General features: G+C 43.6%; 1 protein-coding gene across 5 annotated transcripts in view; it reads left to right on the forward strand.

The window, feature by feature from the left end:
- fbxo8 (F-box protein 8) overlaps window positions 1-20,175 on the forward strand; it is a 74,932-nt gene that overhangs the window by 3,702 nt on the left and 51,055 nt on the right. The window contains exons 1-2 of one of the 5 annotated variants that reach the window (XM_080189460.1): window positions 4,691-4,825; window positions 5,700-5,864. The exons of 3 other annotated variants lie outside the window; for them this stretch is intronic. The gene's annotated coding sequence lies outside the window, so the exon portion shown is untranslated. Of the gene's footprint in view, window positions 1-4,690; window positions 4,826-5,699; window positions 5,865-20,175 lie in introns of those variants that run through there. One more of the 5 variants, XM_080189461.1, reaches the window with a different exon arrangement.

Raw genomic sequence — 20,175 nt, forward strand, 5'->3', positions numbered from 1 at the left:
ACATGCTGCAACCATAACTGCAGCTTCAGAGCAGGGCAAGGAGCCTTGGTGTCTGTGAGGATGAGTTTTTATGAGTGGCACTGTGGTTAGCCCTGCTGCCTCACAGCACCGTAGACCTGGGTTCTATTCCCGGCTTGTGTCACTGTCTGTGCAAAGTCTGCACATTCTCCCCATGTCTATGTGGCTTTCCTCTGGGTGCTCCGATTTCTTCCCCACAGCCCAAAAGATGTACCGGTTAGGTGCATGGCCATGCTAAATTCTCCTTCAGTGTACCCGAAAAGATGCTGGAATGTGGCGAGTAGAGGATTTTCACAATAACTTTATTGCAGTGTTAATGTAATAAGTAAACTTTAACTTTTATAAGGCAAATGGTAGTCAGCTGGGTTTTGCTTCAAAGAAGATGGCAATGTATAAATCAACTTGGCATATAAAACAATGCTTTTTCCAGCTCTAAAAATCATGCTTTTGGCACATACTTGGTGTATAACCTGACCCCTGTTTTCAGCCACAACATGCCACACTTGCACAAGTAGTCAGCTTCAATTTTTCACCCCACCAGTGCTTGTTTTCGATACCTTACGTGGTCTGTATTGCCTGCTCAATCCCTATGTTGCAGAGATGTGTGGGAGTTTAAGACACATTCGGACAGAGCAGATCCAGTATGCTGAATGACAAAGAGAAATGAGTCTTCCAACAAAACAAATGAAATTTGAAGCTGGCTTCAAGCTTAAAGTCGAAACATTCGCAAACTCATCAAATAACTGTGCTGCGGCTAGGAAATTCACTGTTCATGGAAAAACCGGTACAAGAATGGAAGGAGGAGGAAGATGCCTGAAACCAAATGTGCCATTTGAACAGGGACCAGCCACTGACATGACCGTGAGAAGCGTGTATCGGAATGTGTCCTTGAAAATTGTCAGATTGGGTGGTTCAACAGAAATACAGCAACCTTAATTGGGCCAAGTGAACCCTTGAGTCTTGCAAAGCTTTCAGAGGAGCCAGCTGGTGGGTATTGCCATTTTATAGATCAAAAACGTCTACTGCTGTGTCAGAAGATCAAGATTGCTGAGGGATTATCAAGAATACCTCAGTCAAAATTACCAGGTTCCAGTGATGCATCATCAAACAACAACAAAATCACAAGTGCCTATTATACCAAATTGGCACATGGATGAAACACCCATGAATTTTGATTTTGCCTGCTGCTGAAAGTGGAATAGAAAGGTTTGAAAATATTTCTAGTGTAAACCACAGGTGTAGGAAGACACGATTCACAGTGGAAGTAGCCTGCGTGGCGGACAGAATGAAATTGAGGCCTATGGTAACTTTCAAATGTCAAAAATCAAGTTCTGTGCAGAGTTTCTGTGAAAATCCATGACAATGGTTGGATGGATGAAGAAGTAAAGTTTGGGATTGATAATGTGTGGAATAGCTGCATAAATAGTGCAGTTTACTAGTGTGGGATCCTGTCTATTCAATCGGATCAAGGGGCACCTGCAAAAGAAAACACTCACATTGCAGCAATACTTTGGGGGGGGGGGGTGCTGGGTCTAAAGATTGTAGTTCAAATTTTGGATGTATGCCTCGAAGCCATTCGAGGATCATGTTCACCCTGAATGAAATAGATGGTGGGGAAAGAGTAGTAATATGTGTGCTACATTTTGTGTGGTTTAATTATCAAATTGTGGGATGTTATTAATGCACCAAATGTCATCAGATTGTTCAAAAAATGCAGAATATCTGATTCAGTGGGTGGCGAGGAAGATGATTAGTTGTGGAGGGATGATCCTGAAAGTGAAAACACCAAATCTGATCCAGAATGGGATTCTTACAATGATGTAATAGCAAAAGTGACTTGAAATAAATTTGTTGCACTCTGCACTCTTCGTGTTGGATATTGAAGACAGTGAATTTGACATCTTTAAATGCTTAGTGATTTGAGGTATTTTTGTACAATTTATTCACAAACCATGCCACATTAAAATGAATGTGTTTTTTGCCATATTCCAAACTGTGACGATCCACGCCGTTTTTGTAAACGTTTATTCACAGGATGTGGGCATCACTGGCTAGACTAACATTTATTGTCCATCCTTAATTGAGAATGTGGTGGTGAGCTGCCACCTTGGACTGCTGCAATCCATATCATGTAGGTACACCCACAGTGCTGCTTGAGAAGGAGTTCCAGCATCTTAACATCGTGGAGGTTCACATTTTTATACTCTGTATACGTTGACCCCGATTTTGAAATGGTTTTTGGAGGCTTCAAATTCTGACTCGCATACTGGTCTCTAGTGTAGTTTATAGATGTCCTAAAAATATCCAGTTGCAGAGTTGTGATTTCCTCCTGCAGCACCTTGCTCCCATTAATTTTATTTCTTATGCCTTGGAGCTAGCCCAGATGAAACACAAATGCAGGCCTCTGGGGAAAAGACAAGGGAGTGGGACCAATGAATAGTTCTTTCAAAGGGCTGACAATGACACAATAGTAGCTGTATTATTCAGTGGCGTCTCAACAGTTCTTTGGAAAATATTGCTGGATCACGAATAGTTAGGCGGGTATGAACTTGGAGGCCAAATCCCATATGTTTTGGACAATACTGGAGTTTTGCAAGCCTCATTTAAGTGCTCTTCCAAAGTTGTTTTTTATGATTTAGGTGTCCGTTTATTGCCTCTGTCTCCTGTGGAGAACTGGGGGCGGGCATGGTACATTTTCACCACTGTAGAAGTCACGGCGATTTTGTAAAATGCTGTAAAGCAAGGTGAATATTTTCAGGTATTTGAAATGGCTTCGAAACTACTTTCACCTCTAGGACAGTGACTTTAATCCCATCAATCTGTGCTGGATTTATGTCTTCACTTGCTGTGATGATCCTCTGAGAACTGAACTCGGGCAGTTTCAACTCAGTCGCGAGTAAGGCCGGGTTTAATTTGGGGGATATTGGCAGTTGCATTGAAGAACGACAGGGTAGTTGCTGCGGTAAGAAAAAATTGTCTTTCTGGCAGAATAGGAAACCTGCTGGGATTGGGTCAGAATAAACAGAGTTTCTGCAGTTCATTTGCAGCTGACTTGAGAGTGCTTTGTTTTGAAATTGTATGTCTAGTGTAATTTAGTTCCCAGACGATAATAACCTTTATCTTAGCAAAAATCATCATTGCTGTTTTAGCAGGAGGGAGCCAGTGTTTTCCAAGGTTAACGTGCAAAGGCTGCTCACTTATTCACTTGTTTTTAAGTCCTTGATAATCTGGAATCCAGCAGTTCAAAAAGAAAAACCTGACAATTTTTGCAGCAAATGTACCCATAGATTATGTGAACCATGGGGGAGTTAGTATATTACAGTTTTGATGCTAAATTCAGCAGGTACAGAACAGATGGAGAGGATTACAAAGCAATAATCTGATTGAGGTGTTCATATAACATTTTTTGCTTTGGGAATGCTGAGTTTGAATGAACTCTTTGTTTTCTGCCCATTCATATTTTAGAATATGATTTTTTAAATTTCTAATAAAAACTGGGACTTAGCGCCACTAACAGTAAAACATCCCCAGATGCTTCATAGGAAACAAGTGGCTGTTTAGATGGTTAAAGCATGATGCCAATAACTCCAGGTTTGGTGTTCAATCCCTATACAGGCCAACAAGCCATCCTCACCTTTAAAGCAAGCACATTACTTGTTCTATTTAGTTGCAGTCCTTAAATCATTGCCGTCTCAGTAAATGATTTATTTTTAAATAGGATTGCTCACTCTTTCCTGTAGCATTGCAGAGTTTTGTTACCCTCCCAGTATGCCTTATAGTGAGAAGATGATAAGAGCTGAGAGTTTCCTGGTCAGCCATACTGCAAAAGGCAACATACGAGCAGAAGTAGGCTGATTGGCATTGAGCCTGCTTCACCATTCAATACGATCATGGCTGATCTGATTGTAGCTTTATCTCCACATTCCTGCCTATCCCCAGTGACCTCCCCACCCCTCAATAATCTTACCTACCTATTTCCGAATAATATTCAAGTGGAAAATTAAGAAAAAAACACTTAATGAAATATTACAGCAGGTGACCTAAGGCTGGGTCAAAGAGGTAAGTTTTAAAGAGTGACTTAAAGGGAGAAAGAGGTAGACAGCCCTGAAATTTGCAAAAGGAACTGGAAAGCTTAGAATTTGGACATCTGAAGGGCCAACCTCCAGGTGGGAAGCAGTGAAAATTGGGAATATGTAAAAGATCAAAATTGGATGAGCAGAGAGATCTGAGGATTGTGGGCTGTAGGAGCTTTCAGAGATGGGGATGGTTGAGAACATAGGAGATACAAATGTTAAAATGCAGGTATTGTCTAATGAGAGTTAATATAGGTCCGCAAGCATGGGTGAATGGGAAAGGGTGCAAGTTAGGGTAGGGCAGCAAAATTTTTGATTAACTCACATTTACAGAAGGGCAAGTTGGGAGGTTGGTTAGGAATGCATTGAAATAGTTGAATCTAAAGGCAGTAAAGATATGGATGACAGCCTTGTGATAGAATAGAAAATATTTTAGTATGTTTAGCATTATCTTGAGTGCTCAATGTGGCACCTTGCAACATTATATATTGCTGAATATATTGCCACGTGAGCATAGAGATTCATTTTAAAAATTAGAATATTTCAGTGCTACTTGGGTCTTACTGTCAAATAAGATTTTGTTTTTCTTATTACTTCAGGCTTGATACTTATATCAAGGTAAACAATGCACAGAAAAATCCAGATGTTTAATTGTGCCACCAGAGGATTTGTTTAATGAAGTAACTGGGATTGATGCATGTGATTCTCACAAATAACAGAATAAACTGACTGAGGTACTATCTCGTAATAAAATTATAGATTATCATCTGTTAAACTTGCATTAATGTCATAATTTGTCTTAGTAAAGTAGAAACATATTTCAAATATATTGAGGATCACTGACTATTTGAGCCACAACACCATGTTTGAATCTTGCCAATTGGGTTTCCATCCCTGGTATATTACTGAAAGACGTGGAGATACCAGCATTGGACTAGCGTGGGCGCAGTAAGAAATCTCAAGGCCAGGTTAAAGTCCAAGAGGTTTATTTGGAATCACGAGCTTTTGGGGCGCTGCTTCTTCATCAGGGGAACACCTCACTCACGTGATGAAGGAGCAGCTGTCTGAAAACTCGTGCTACCAAATAAACCTGTTAAACTTTAACCTGCTATTGTGAGACTTCTTACTATGTCACTGAAATGGCCGGACTGTTGCTTGCCACCTCTCTTTATTCTTCTCCACAGCTATGCAAGCTCTGAGATATTTGCCCATACCACCCTTCTCCATATGGTACTGAGCAAGATGGCCTTCACCTGGCACCATTTCTGTCTATCTAATTGTAGCCAGATAATCATCTTTAGTAGACTCTGTAGACGGATATGGGCCAAACATGGGCAATTGGCATGAGCTGGGAGGGCATCATGGTCAGCTGGAGCCATTGGGCTGAAGGGCCTGTTTTAATTACTTCTCTCCCTGTCTCTGCTTTGTTACCTTGAAGAGTCTTTCCTTGGTCCCTTCCTTTTTTTCTCACTTATATGTTGCCTCTCCATTACTCAAGTAAAAATGAGGCTGAATCATAATTGACAAAATCAGTGGATTGGAGTCAGGTGAGCAGTTAAAAGTTGGAAAAGAAACTAACACCAAACCCTTTAATTTTGTTTTTGACAGAGGGAAACAACCAGCTCACTCCCAGGAGTCAGGTCAATGAAACATTTTATTGAGGCTGGTACCCTCTGATTTACTCTGCTTTTCAGATCAAACCATGGCTGGCTGCGTTTCCCAGGCCCCAGAAAAGTAGCAGATGAAGGAAAGGGAGGACAACTTCAGAAGGAGGTCAGTATCCTCCTCTTTCCCCTCCTCCACCACTCCCTGTGCTCTCCCACTCCAGCCAGCCCCACATCAGAGATCAGACATCACCATCTCACCCTTTCCAAAACAGCAGTAGGCCACTTGCTGTACAGCATGTCGGGAAATCCGAACTTACGAGTTTCTGTACAGAGACTGTGTACCTGCCACACTGCCTACGTAGTCTGCCTGTCAGGAATCACCTAATTCCACCTCCAAAATATCACCTGCCTCTACCTCAGCTGTTTTGCTGCTGAAACTCTGTTTTTGTTACTTCCAGACTTGACTATTCCAGTGCTCTCCTGGTGGCCTCCTAGCTTCCATTGTCTGGAAACTTGAGCTCATTTCAGACTCAGTTGCCCATAACCTAACCCACACTAATATGTCAATCGGATTGAAATAGAGGGATGGTCCCTGAAGGAGTAGGGGGTTTTAGTGCAGTTGGGCAGCACGATCGGTGCAGGCTTGGAGGGCTGAAGGGCCTTTCCTACGATGTAATTTTTTTTGTTCTAATACCCACTAATCCATCACCCCTTTGCTCATTGACCATCATAGGCTCCCTTGATTTTTAAAATTCTCGTCCTCATTCAGATCCTTTGTAACCTTCCTCTACTGTGTAACTTGGTGCCTTTAACATAATGAAATGCTCCAAAGCATTTCACAGACACCGAGCCACGTAAGGAGATTTTGGGTGAAATATCCAAAAACTTGGTCAAAGAGACAGGTTTTAGCAAATATCTAAAAGGAGGAAAGTGAGAGGGAGCGGCAGTGTAGTTTAAGGACAGAATTCGGAATGTGGGATTGGGGCAACCTGTAATTGTCCATCGGTCAGCAATGAGGCGATGTTAGCCATTTCTGTCCAGAGCTCTTTATCACTTCACACCTCATATGTATTCTGTCGTCTTTCTGGGGGTAGATCTATCATTTATTTGTCAATATGCGATCGTAGAATTTATATTACAAAATTTTGTTTTCTTTATGTCCTCATTTTGGCCCTTCAGAGCACCATTTCTTGCCACGTTTTCTGAAGATGTAGCCTTTCTCTGGCTAAATCGGCCTCACTGCACATGTTTCCACTTGAAGGAATTCTTGATAAGCTAAGGCTCTTCAGCATCAAAATGACTTCTTGGGAAGGTACTTAGAGATTTAAAATTTTCAACAAGGCATCAAAAATAAATTTCAGATTGGTCTGAACGACAGGACTGTAAAGGGTAATATTAAGGTTTGTTTATTAGTCATAATTAGACTTACATTCACACTGCAATGAAGGCACTGTGAAAATTCCCTAATTGCCACACTCCGGCACCCATTCGGTTACATTGACCATGCTAAATTCTCCCTCCATGCATCTAACCAGCACATCTTTGGACTGTGGGAAGAAACTGGAGCAGCGGATAAACCCACGCAGACATGCAGAATGTGCAGACTCCTCACGAGTGACCCAAGCAGGAAATCGAACCTGGGTCCCTGGCAGCAGTGCTAACCACTATGCCACAATGCCGCCCCAAAGAATAAAGGGTAAGATTACGAGCATTATTAGTGTGAAATGAAATATGTTCCAACAGCTACTCTCAGGGGTACTCAAGAAAGCTGATTGCGCATCAACATCGTACTAATTTAAGACAGTTGAATTTATATTCTGGAAGGATGAGCGTAGATAAACTTAGGCACTCTTCAATATAGAATCATATTATTAATTGACAAAATTAATTATGTGCCTATGTTACTTAGCTTATACCAGCTGCATGCGTGAGGTTGTGAGCTTTGTGGATAGCATGTTTATAAATGTGATCATCTTGGAGTCTGCAAGGAGAAAAGGAGTGGGTGACCACCAGACAGGCAGGTAGTGCAGGAGTCCCCTGAGTGCATTCTGCTCTCCACCCACCAATCCCACTGCTGCCAATGTTCGGTTGGGTGGCACAGTGGTTAGCACTGCCTCACAGTGACAGGGACCAAGTTCAATTCTGGCCTCAGGCCACTGTCTGTGCAAAGTTTGCATGGGTTTCCTTTGGATGCTCCAATTTGCTCCCCCAGTCCAAAGATGTGCAGGTTCGGTTAATTGGCCGTGCTAAATTGCCCCTTTAGTGATGGGGGATTAGCAGGGTAGGGTTGCCTGGTGGGATTGTTGTCAGTGGAGGCTGAATGGGACTGAATGGCCTCCTTCTGTACGATAGGGATTCTATGAACCATACTCAGTTCTGTATACAGATGAGTGTGATGGATCACCCTGGAGTGCAGCCAGAGTAAAGTCCAGAGTGCCATAGATGCCTCAGCTATACAGGTAGGATACAAGAAAGATTGGAAGGGCAATAATGATAGATCATTCGATAGCTAGAGGAATAGATGGGTATTTCTGTGGCCATAGGCATTGCCTCCCTGGTGCCAGAGTCAAGGATGTCACTGGCTGCACAGTATCTTAAGGTGGGTGGGTGAACAGCCAGCAGTCATAATGTACATTAGTATGAACGACATAGACAGATAGAGGGATGTGGCCCTGCAGTCAGAGTTTAGGGAGCAAAATAGGAAATTAGCAAGCAGGAACTCTGTATTCTTCAGTTTACTCCCAGTACCATGTGCAAGTGAGCATAGAAATAGAATAAAGCCATTAAGTGCATTGCAAGAGGGGAGACCTTTAGGTCCTTGAGAAATTGGAGCTGACTGGGGGACTTGGGACCTGTACAGGATGGTTAGGTTGTGCCTAAATAGAGCCTAGACCGTTTTCCAGTGCTTTGAAACTAACTTGGCAAGGCTATGGGAAGCAGGCAGAATATCAGAAAGGAATACCAAGGTGCAATTTCATAGTAATTTCATTGCAGTGTTAATGTAAGCCTTACTTGTGACTAATAAACTTTTTACTTTATGCTAGGAGAGAGAGATGGCAATGGAGCAGGAAATAGGTGGGATGAGCGTGAGGGAGAAAGTTAATGTTCGTGTTCATGACTGCACAGAATGTGGTTAAGATTGGTGAATTATGTCATGTGGAAATGTGGCTATGACAAAGACCTGGCCTGAAGAAGGGCAGGACTGAATATTAAATATTTCTGGCTACAAGGAGTTCAGGGGAAGAGGGGGAGGAGTGGTTGTATTGATTAAGGAGGCCATTACAATGCTGGAGAGATAGGATATCCCAGCAGTGTCGGGGTATATTCCCTTGTAAGGTAAACAAATCCAGCGCTCCCTGGTTGACAAAATATGGGGATTAAGATGAAAAGAGAAAAGTAGGAAGCAAACGGAATATGTTGTATGTTGCAAAGGGAGTATACAAGTAAGGATGTTTTGCTGCAGTTATACGGGGGATTGATGCCACCACATCTAAAGTACTGTGGTCTCCTTATTTAAGAAATGATATAAATATTGAATATAAATATAAGTATTGAATAACTTTTTTGTTTCTGTCTTCACGGAGGAGGACGTGAATAATTTGCCGGGTGTTAGCGATGGAAAGGTGGTAGGACTGGAGGGTCTCAATGACATTACTGTTACTAGAGAGGCGGTGCTCGACAGACTGGAGGGGCTGATTGTGGACAAGTCCCCAGGACCGGATGGAATGCATCCGAGGGTTCTGAAAGAAATGGCGGAGGTGATAGTGGATGCCTTGGTGGTTATTTTCCAAATGTCGCTGGATTCCGGGGAAGTGCCGGATGATTGGAAAACGGCTAATGTTACGCCGTTGTTTAAGAAGGGTACCAGGCAAAAGGCGGGGAATTATAGGCCGGTTAGTTTAACGTCTGTGGTAGGTAAAATGTTAGAATCTGTCATTAAGGAGGAAATTGCGAGGCATCTTGAAGGGAATTGCTTGATAGAGCAGACGCAGCACGGTTTCATTAAAGGGAAGTCGTGTCTGACAAATTTACTGGAGTTCTATGAGGATGTGTCTAGGGCAGTGGATAGAGGAGAGCCGGTGGATGTGGTCTTTCTAGATTTTCAGAAGGCGTTTGACAAAGTGCCTCACAAGAGGTTATTGCAGAAGGTCAAGGGACATGGAGTTGGGGGTAGGGTGTTAGCGTGGATAGAGGATTGGTTGTCAAATAGGAGGCAGAGAGTGGGGATCAACGGGTGCTATTCGGATTGGCGGATGGTGACTAGTGGAGTGCCCCAGGGGTCGGTGCTGGGGCCTCAGCTTTTTACCATTTATATAGATGATCTGGAGGAGGGAGCCGAGTGTAGAGTGTCGAAATTTGCTGATGACACCAAGATTGGGGGAACGGCAAATTGTGCAGAGGGTGTGGAGAGTCTGCAGAAGGATCTAGATAGGCTGGGCGAATGGGCCAGGAAATGGCAAATGGAATTTAATGTTGGCAAGTGTGAGGTGGTCCACTTTGGTAGGAAGAATGGTAGGAAAGACTATTACTTACGTGGCGAAAAACTGCAGCAGGCGACGGTGCAGAGGGACCTCGGGGTCCTTGTGCATGAGTCGCAAAAACCCAGCTTGCAGGTGCAGCAGGTGGTCAGGAAGGCGAATGGGATGCTGGCCTTCATAGCGAGGGGGATTGAATATAAAAGTAGGGAGGTCTTGTTGCAGCTGTATAGGGCATTGGTGAGGCCGCAGCTGGAGTACTTTGTGCAGTTTTGGGCGCCGCACCTGCGCAAAGATATTTTGGCCTTGGAGGGAGTGCAGAGGAGGTTTACTAGGCTGATACCGGAGTTGAGGGGGTTGAGCTATGAGGAGAGGCTGAATAAACTGGGCTTGTACTCGTTAGAGTTTAGAAGAATGAGGGGAGATCTCATTGAGACATATAAGATGATGAATGGGATGGATAGGATAGAGGTGGAAAGACTCTTCCCGCTCAAAAAAGACAGTAGGACTAGGGGGCACAGCCTCAAGATAAAAGGGGGGCGGTTTAGAACGGAGTTGAGGAGGAACTTCTTCACTCAAAGGGTGGTGAATCTCTGGAATTCTCTGCCCGTTGAAGTGGTGGAGGCTGCCTCGCTAAATATTTTTAAGACACGGGTTGATGGGTTTTTGATAGGAGAGGGGATTAAGGGTTATGGGGAAAGGGCGGGAAAGTGGAACTGAGCAGTGACAGATCAGCCATGATCTTATTGAATGGCGGGGCAGGCTCGAAGGGCTGGATGGCCTACTCTTGCTCCTATTTCTTATGTTCTTATGTTCTTATAAATGCCTTCGGAGCAATTTGGAAAAGGGTCACTGGACTGACACCTGGAATGGGATTATCTTGAGGAAAAGTTGGAAAGGCTGGGCCCATATGTGTTGTAGATGAGAAGAATAAGAAATGATCTTTCGATAATAAAAAAGTTTCCTTTACAGAATGTGGGCATTGCTGGCTGCATTTATTGTCCATGCTTCATGTGGGCCAGCATTTATTGTCCATCCCCAACTGCTCTCCATTTCAGACGGCATTTGAGAGTCAACCATATTACTGTATACCTGGAATTGCATCTAGGCCAGACCAAGTAAGGATAGCAGATTTCCTTCCCTGTATCTTACTGAATCGTATAAGATCCTAAGGGGATTTGGCGCTATGGATGCTGAAGGATAGTTTTCCTTGTGAGAGGGACTAGAACTGGGGGGGCATAGTCTGAAATGAGAGAGCCCTTATTTTTACACTTCTCTAAGGGTTGTGAATATTTGAAACTCACTTTCCTGTAGATCGATGGAGGCAGGATTGTTGAACATTTTTAAGGCAGAAGTAGATTGACTCCCTTGAGTCAAGAATGTGGAATGGTGAGGTACGCAGCATATGTAGTTGAGGCCACAGATGGACGCGGTGATCGCATTGAATGGTGGAGCATGCTCAAGAGGCCGAATCAACTACTCCTGCTCTGAATTTGTGTGTTCGTATGCTTATGACACCTGTCAAGTAGTCAATACAGTGGAGAACTAGATAAAGGGTTCAGAGAGAAAGTGAAAAAACAAACAAGTGTGAGTCTGAAAAGAGACTGCCAACTAACAGAAAAGGGAATCTCCAAGTCTTCTATTGGCATGTAAATAGTAAAAGGTGGCAAGTATTGAATTAATATTTACCACCATACAAGGGACTGAGAGTGGAATTTACAGAGACACTGGCCATAATTTTCCAGTCTCTGGTTTGTTACCCATGCCACGTGCTAGCAAAGCGAGGAATAGGGAGAGAGAGCACTTGAACGCGTGGCTACAGGGATGGTGCAGGAGGGAGGGATTCAGATACCTGGATAATTGGGGCTCATTCTGGGTTGATGGGATGGTCTACACCAATATCCTGGGGGGGAAATTTGCTAATGCTCTTCAGGAGGGTTTAAACTAATTCAGCAGGGGGATGGGAACCTGAATTGTAGTCCCAGTGTACAGGAGGTTGAGAGTAGTGAGGTCTTGAATAAGGCTTCAAGGTCACAGGAGTGTACTGGCAAGCAGGAAATGTGTATACTTCAATGCCAGGAGCATCTGGAATAAGATGAGTGAACTTGCAGCATTGGTTGGTACCTGGGACTTTGATATTGTGGCCATTTCGGAAGCATGGATGGAGCAGGGATAGGAACGGTTGTTGCAGGTTCCAGGGTTTAGATGTTTCAGCATCCAAAGTAAAAAAGGGGGAGATTTGGCATTGTTAGTCAAGAACAATATTACAGTGGCAGGAAAAAAAGGGTAGTAAAAAAGGGGGAGATTTGGCATTGTTAGTCAAGAACAATATTACAGTGGCAGAAAGGACATTTGATGAAGACTCTTCTACTGAGGTAGTATGGGCTAAGGTTAGAAACGGGAAAGGAGAGGTCATCCTGTTGGGAGTTTTCCCTAGGCCTCAAAGTTCCAGAGATGTAGAGGAAAGGATTGCAAAGATGATTCTGGATAGAAGTAAAAGTAACAGGGTAGTTGTTATGGGGGAGTTTAACTTTATAAATACTGAACGGAAAAGCTATAGTTCGAGTACTTTAGATGGGTCAGTTTTCGTCCAATATGTGCAGGAGGGTTTCCTGATACAGTATGTAGGGAGGCCACAAAAGATTTGGTACTAGGTAATGAACCAGGCCAGGTGTTAGATTTGGAGGTAGGTGAGCACTTGGTGACAATGACCATAATTTGGTTACGTTTACTTTAGCGATGGGAAGGGTTAGGTATATACTGCAGGGCAAGAGTTATAGCTGGGGGAAAGGAAATTATGATGTGATTAGGTGAGATTTAAGATGCATAAGATATGGAAGGAAACTGCAGGAGATGGGCACAATTGAAATGTGGAGCTTGTTCAAGGAACAGCTACTGCATGTCCTTGATAAGTATGTACCTGTCAGGCAAGGAGGAAGTGCTTGAGCAAGGGAACCTTGGTTTACTAAAGAAGTTGAACCTTGTGAAGAGGAAGAAGGAAAATTGTGTAAAGATGAGACGTGAAGGTTCATTTGGGACACTTGAGAGTTACAAGTTAGCCAGGAAGAACCTAAAGAGAGAGCTAAGAGAAGCCACGAGGGGATTTGAGAAGTCTTTGGCAGGTAGGATCAAGGAAAACCCTAAAGCTTTCTATAGGTATGTCAGGAATAAAAGAATGACTGGGGTAAGATTAGGGTCTGTCAAGGACAGTAGTTGGAAGTTGTGTGTGAAGTCTGAAGAGATGGGTGCTAAATGAATATTTTTCATCAGTATTCACACAGGAAAAAGACAATGTTGTCGAGGAGAATACTGAGATGCAGGCTATTAGACTAGGGATCGAGGTTCATGAGGAGGAGGTGTTAGCAATTCTGGAAAGTGTGAAAATAGATAAGTCCCCCAGGTTGGATGGGATTTATCCTAGGATTCTCTGGGAAGTTAAGGAGGAGATTGTAGAGCCTTTGGCTTTGATTTTTATGTCATCATTGTCTACAGGAATAGTGCCAGAAGACTGGAGGCTAGAAGATGTTGTCCACTTGTTCAAGAAGGGGAGTAGAGACAACCCTGGTAATTATAGACCAGTGAGCCTTACCTCTGTTGTGGGCAAAGTTTTTTGGAAAGGATTAGAAGAGATAGGAATAATTTGATTAGGGATAGTCAACACAGTTTTGTGAAGGGTAGGTCGTGCCTCTCAAACCTTATTGAGTTCTTTGAGAAGGTGACCAAAGAGGTGGATGAGGGTAAAGCGGTTGATGTGATGTATATAGATTTCAGTAAAACATTTGATAAGGTTCTGTATGGTAGGCTACTGCAGAAAATACAGAGGCATGGGATTGAGGCTGATTTAGTAGTTTGGATCAGAAATTGGCTAGCTGCAAGAAAACAGGGTGGTGGTTGATGGGAAATATTCATCCTGGAGTTCAGTTACTAGTGGTGTACCACAAGGATCTGTTTTGGGGCCACTGCTGTTTGTCACTTTTATAAATGACCTGGATGAGGGCGTAGAAGGATGGGTTAGTAAATTTGTGGATGACATAAATGTCACTGGAGTTGTGGACAGTGCAGAAGGATGTTGCATACAGAGGGACATAGATAAGCTGCAGAGCTGGGCTGAGAGGTGTCAAATGGAGTTTAATGCAGAAAAGTGTGAGGTGATTCACTTTGGAAGGAGGACTAGGAATACAGAGTACTGGGCTAATGGTAAGATACTTGGTAGTGTGGATGAGCAGAGATCTTGGTGTCCATGTGCATAGATCCCTGAAAGTTGGCACCCAGGTTGATAGCCTTGTTAAGAAGGCATACGGTGTGCTAGCTTTTATTGGTAGAGTGATTAAGTATCGGAGCCGTGCGGCCATGTTGCAGCTGTACAAAACTCTGGCGCAGCCGCACTTGGAGTATTGTTACAGTTCTGATTGCCGCATTATAGGAAGGATGTGGAAGCTTTGGAAAGGGTGCAGAGGAGATTTACCAGGATGTTGCCTGGTATGGTGGAAAGGACTTATGAGGAAAGGCTGAGGGACTTGAGGCTGTTTTTATTCGAGAGAAGAAGGATAAGAGGTGACTTAATAGAGGCATACAAAATGATTAGAGGATTAGATAGAGTGGACAGTGAGAGCCTTTTCCCTTGGATGGTGATGGCTAGCACAAGGGGACATAGCTTTAAATTGAGAGGTGATAGAATGAGAACAGATGTCAGAGGCAGGTTCTTTACTCAGAGTAGTAAGGGCATGGAATGTCCTGCCTGCGACAGTAGTAGACTTGCCAGTGTTAAGGGCATTTAAATGGTCATTGCATAAACATATGGATGATACTGGAATAGTGTAGGTTAGATGGGCTTTAGATTGGTTTCACAGATGGGTGCAACATCGAGGGCTGACAGGTCTGTACTGCGCTGTAATGTTCTATATTCTATGTAGACTGCCTTAGACGGTGCCAGAAGTCTGGAGAGTTGCAAATGTTACACCCATGTTCAAAAAAGCTTGCAAAGATAAGTCAGTTTAACCTCTGTGATGGGAAAACATCTAGTAACAATAATTTGGGACAAAATTAAGAGCCACGTAGGTAAATACTGATTAAGTAAGATAGCACGTCTATGGAAATGAGCTGCCAGAGGAAGTGGTCGAGACAGGTACAATAGCAACGTTAAAAAGCATTTGGGTAAGTACATGGATGGGAGAGGATTAGCGGAATATGGGCCAAACGCAAGCAGTTGGGACTAGCTGGGAGCATACCATGGTTGTCGTGACCCGGTTGGTTGAAGGGCTTATTGCTGTATTGCTCTATGATTCTGATGTTTGTTAAGCGTTTAACTAGAGAGGGTTGATGAGGGGAATGCTGATGATGTGGTGTACGTGGACTTTAAAAACATAGAAAATAGGAACAGCAGTAGGCCATTCTGCCCTTTGAGCCTTTCAGTGTCATCATGGCTGATCACCCAACTTAATAGCCTGATCTCCCACCTTCCCTGCTTATGTTTTGATCTCTTTCACCTCGTGCTATATCAAACACATTTTTGAAAACATACAATGCTTGGCTTAACTATTCTTCTCTGGTAGTAAATTCCACAGGCAAACCACTCTGGAGAAGAAACTTCTCCTTATTACAGGCCCAAAATATTTTTCCCTTGTCCTTAAACTATGACCCCTGGCTCTGGATTCCCCCAACATTGAGAACATCTACCCTGTCCAGCAGTTTATAGGTTTTGATTAGATTCCTCCCTCATACTTCTGAATTCCAGTCCCTGCATCCCAGACATCAGCCTGGTAAACCTTTGCTGAACTCCCTCTATAGCAAGATCATCATTCCTCAGATAAGGGGATCAAAACTGCACACATTATTCTGGGTATAGCCTCACCAAGGCCCTGTTTAATTGCAGCAAGACGTTTCTGCTCTACTTGAATCCTCTCGCTATGAAGGCCAGCATACCATTTGTCTTCTTTACTGCCTGCTGTTCCTAAATGCTTAACTTCAGCAACTGATGTTTGAGGACACCCAGGTTTTATTGCACATTCCTCTCAATTCATAGCCATTCTGTTTTTGCTCCAAATGGATAACCCCACATTTATCCAGATTATGCTGCATTTGCCCACTCACTCAACTTGCCCAAATCACACTGAAGCATCTCTGCAGTCTCCATAGCTCATCTTCCCACCCAACTTTGTGTCACATGCAAATTTGGAGATATTACATTTAATTCTCTCATCTAAATCATTAATATATATTGTAAACAATTGGGGTCCGATCACTGATCCTTGCGATAATTCCCTCATCATTATCTGCCATTCGGAAAAGACCTGTTTGTTCCTGCTCTTTGTTTCCTGTCTGCCAATGAGTTATCTACTTATCTCGATTAAACAACTCCTGTTCCCACGCACTTTTGTTTTCCATTTTTGCTTCTGATTCCAGCACCCACAGTATTTTGTCTTTAAACAAATGAGTAATAAACAAATGTTGCAGTTCACCTGTGCGCTCTTGAATGTTTGCCATTGCTTATCCATCATCCCTTAGAGTAACGTTTCCCAATCCATCATAGCCAACTCATGCCTCGTACCACCATAGTTTCCTTTATTAAGGTTCAGGACCTTAGTCTCAAAGCCAATTACTCTCTATCTTGATGAAGAATTCTATCACGTTGTGGTCACTCATCCCTAAGTGGTCTCACACAACTCAATTCCTAATTGTTCTTCTTTAGCAGTCTCTGCGTCAAGGATAACTTGCGTCCGTTCTGATTAGGTGGGTTCTGCAGTTACTGAATAGTCCAATCCTGGAGCCGCAGACTCTGCCACACGTTTCGCGGGTGGGTGGAATGCTCTGGACTCTGCGCTCCCTTTCTGCTGTTTACACTCGGCCCCTGCTTTACCTGGTGATGCTGGAGATGATTGGCGCCTTTGTGGATGCTTCTTCTCCAGTTTGTGCACTCTAAAGCAAGCGATTCCACGTGTCGATGGGGATGTTGCATTTATTTAGGGAGGCTTTCAGAGTGTCCTTGTAGTGTTTTCTCTGCCCTCCTAGTGACCACTTGTCATTGTGGAGCTTGGAGTAAAACTCTTGTTTCGGGAGTCTTGTGTTAGGTTGTAGATAATGTGGCTTGCGCTTGCAGCTGCTCGATTGTTACCAGTGCTTCAATACTGGGATATTGGGAGAGGATGCTCACGTTGGTATGCGTATCCTGCCAGCGAATTTGCAGGATTTTGCAGAGGCAGCATTGGTGACATTTCTTCAGGGATTTAAGCTGTCCTCTGTACATTGTCCATTTTCCTGATGCATACAGGAGGGCAGGGAACATGGCTGCTCTGTAGACCATGAGCTTGGTGCTGGATTTGAGGTCTGTCTTCCAGCACTCTGTTCCTCAAGCATCCGAAGACTGCACTGGCACATTGGAGTTGATGCTGGATTTCATCATTAATGTTTGCTTATGCCAAGAGGAGACGCCCGAATATGGGAAATAATCCACATTGCCCAGGGGCTCATAAGTCTTGATGGTCTGGGGAGCAGTTTTGTGTGACAGGTGCAGACTGGTAGAGAACCTTTTTTCCCAGATGTTTAGTCTGAAGCCCATTCTCTTATGCTTCAGTGAATGCATCAACAATGGTTTGTAGCTCAGTCTCTATATGCACGCACGTGGGTGCCGATTGCATAGTGCAGCTCGATGACAGAAGTTGGAGTGGTCTTGGTTCCAACCTGGAGGCATTGGAGGTTGAACAGTTTCCCAATTGTCCGCTTGGTTACTCCATTCCACTGAGGAACTTCGAGATGATGGGATGGAGTATTGCTATGAGGATGATGGCAGAGAGTGTTGGTGCGATCATGCAGTCCTTTTAATCCAGTTTGCGCACACATTGGGTCTGTGGTGATTCTGTTGGTGACGATCACAGCTTGCATGTCATCGTAGAGCAGGTGGAAAATGATGAATTTCTGCGACAGCCAAATTTGAGGAGGATATTCTACAATCCCTCAGTTGGGAGAGTCAAAGGCCTTTACGAGATCAAAGAATGCCAGCTACAGAGGTTGATGCCGCTCACTGTGCTTTTTCTGGATTTGTCACATGCTGAAGATCATGTCCGTTGTGTCTCTTGATGAATGGAAACTGCCCTGAGACTCGGGTGAGCCCTTTAGCCACTGGGAGGAGGTGGTTGAGGATTTTCACGATGACCTTTCCCATGGCGGAGAGGAGGGACGTCTCTTTTGATTTCCACAGTTGGACCAGTCTCCTTTCTTGAAGATGGTCACAATTAAGGCAACTCTGAGATCTGCCGGCATGTTCTCTTCCTTCTAGATAAAGTTGATAAGTTTGTGGATCCTTATCAAGAATACCTCTCCGTTGCAGGCCTTGTTTTTCAGCTGTCGGGTGGCTTTTTCAACTTTGGCAACCTGGGGTTGGGATGGTGTGTTGTGGGGTAACGCAAATGTCTTGGTTGAGGAGGTCCTCAAGTGCACACTCCAGCACGCATGATTGCCCCTCTGTTTTTAATGAGTTCTTCCCCATTTTTGGCTTTCAGTGGTGTGGGTCTTTGGGTATTTGTACTGTCGACGGTTTTATGCTGAACAAGCCCTGCACGCCGTGGCTGTCAGCAAGTTACTGAGTCTTCTGCACTCTTTCCATTCATAATGAGTTCTGTCACACTGCTCATGCACTAAGTCTCATGAATCTGATACAATATCTCATGACAGATTTTGTAAGGCATGTCATAGCTTATGGAGTAAATGGGAAAATAGTATTTTGATTTGTTTTATTGTCATGTATTAGTATACAGTGAAAAATGTTGTTTCTTGCACGCTATACAGGCAAAGCATACTGTACATAAGGAAAGGAGAGGGTACAAAATATGTTAGTCATAGCTAGGGTGTAAAGAAAGATCACCTTAATGTAAGGTAGATCCATTCAAAAGCCTGCTGGCAGCAGGGAAGAAGCTGTTTGTACATGGTTTGTACGTGATCTCAGACTTTTGTCTCTTTTTATTGGTGGAAGAGAGAATATCCGGGGTGCATGGCAGTAGGAAAAAGCTGTTTTTGAGTCGGCTGGTACATGTCCATGCCCTCAGACTTTTGTATCTTTTTTCTAAGGGAAGAGGGTGGAAGAGATTATGTCCACGGCGCATGGAGCCCTTCACAATGCTGGCTGCTTTTCTGACGCAGGGGAAGTGTAGACAGTGTCAATGTGGAGGCTGGTTTGACAGTGACAGTGGAGACTGGTTTGAGTGTTGGACTGGGCTAGATTCACGACCCTTAAGTTTATTGTGGTCTTGGACAGAGCAGGAGCTGTACCATGCTGTGATACAACCAGAAAGAGTGCTTTCTCTGGTGCATCTGTAGAACACAGTAAAAAGTCTGACAACACCAGGTTTTAGTCCAACCGATTTATTTGATAGTAAACTCACTAGCTTTCGAGGGGATTCCCTCTTCTTCAGGTGAATTACTATCAAATAAATCGGTTGGACTAAAACCTGGTGTTGTCAGACTTTTTACTGTGTTTACCCCAGTCCAATGCCAGCATATCCATATTATGGCATCTGTGGAAGTCAGTGAGAGTTGTAGCGGACATGCTAAATTTCCTTCATTTCCTAAGAAAGCAGAGGCATTGGTGGGCTTTCTTAATTATAGCATTGGCATGGAGAGACCAGGACAGGTTATTGGTGATCTGAACACCTAAAAACATGAAGCTCTCGACTATTTTTTACTTTGTCCCAATTGATTAGACAGGAACGTGCCCTCCACTATGCTCTGTGAACTCAAAGACAGTCACCTTCGTTTTGTCGACGTTGAGGAAGGAATTGTTGTCATCGCACCAGTTCACCAGATTCTCTCTCTCTTCTGTACTGTGTCTTGTCATTGTTTGAGATTCACCCCAAAATGGTGGTGTCGTCAGGAAACTTGAAAATTGAGTTGGAGGGGAATTTGGCCACACAGAGGTGTACAAGGAGTATAGTAAAGGGTTAAGGACATAGCTTTGTGGAACGCCAGTGTTGATGATGATCATGGAGGAGGTATTGTTGCCTATCCTTGGTG

Source organism: Carcharhinus amblyrhynchos, chromosome 5 (genome assembly GCF_965287045.1).
Source record: "Carcharhinus amblyrhynchos chromosome 5, sCarAmb.v2.hapA, whole genome shotgun sequence".
Lineage (NCBI taxonomy): Eukaryota > Metazoa > Chordata > Chondrichthyes > Carcharhiniformes > Carcharhinidae > Carcharhinus > Carcharhinus amblyrhynchos.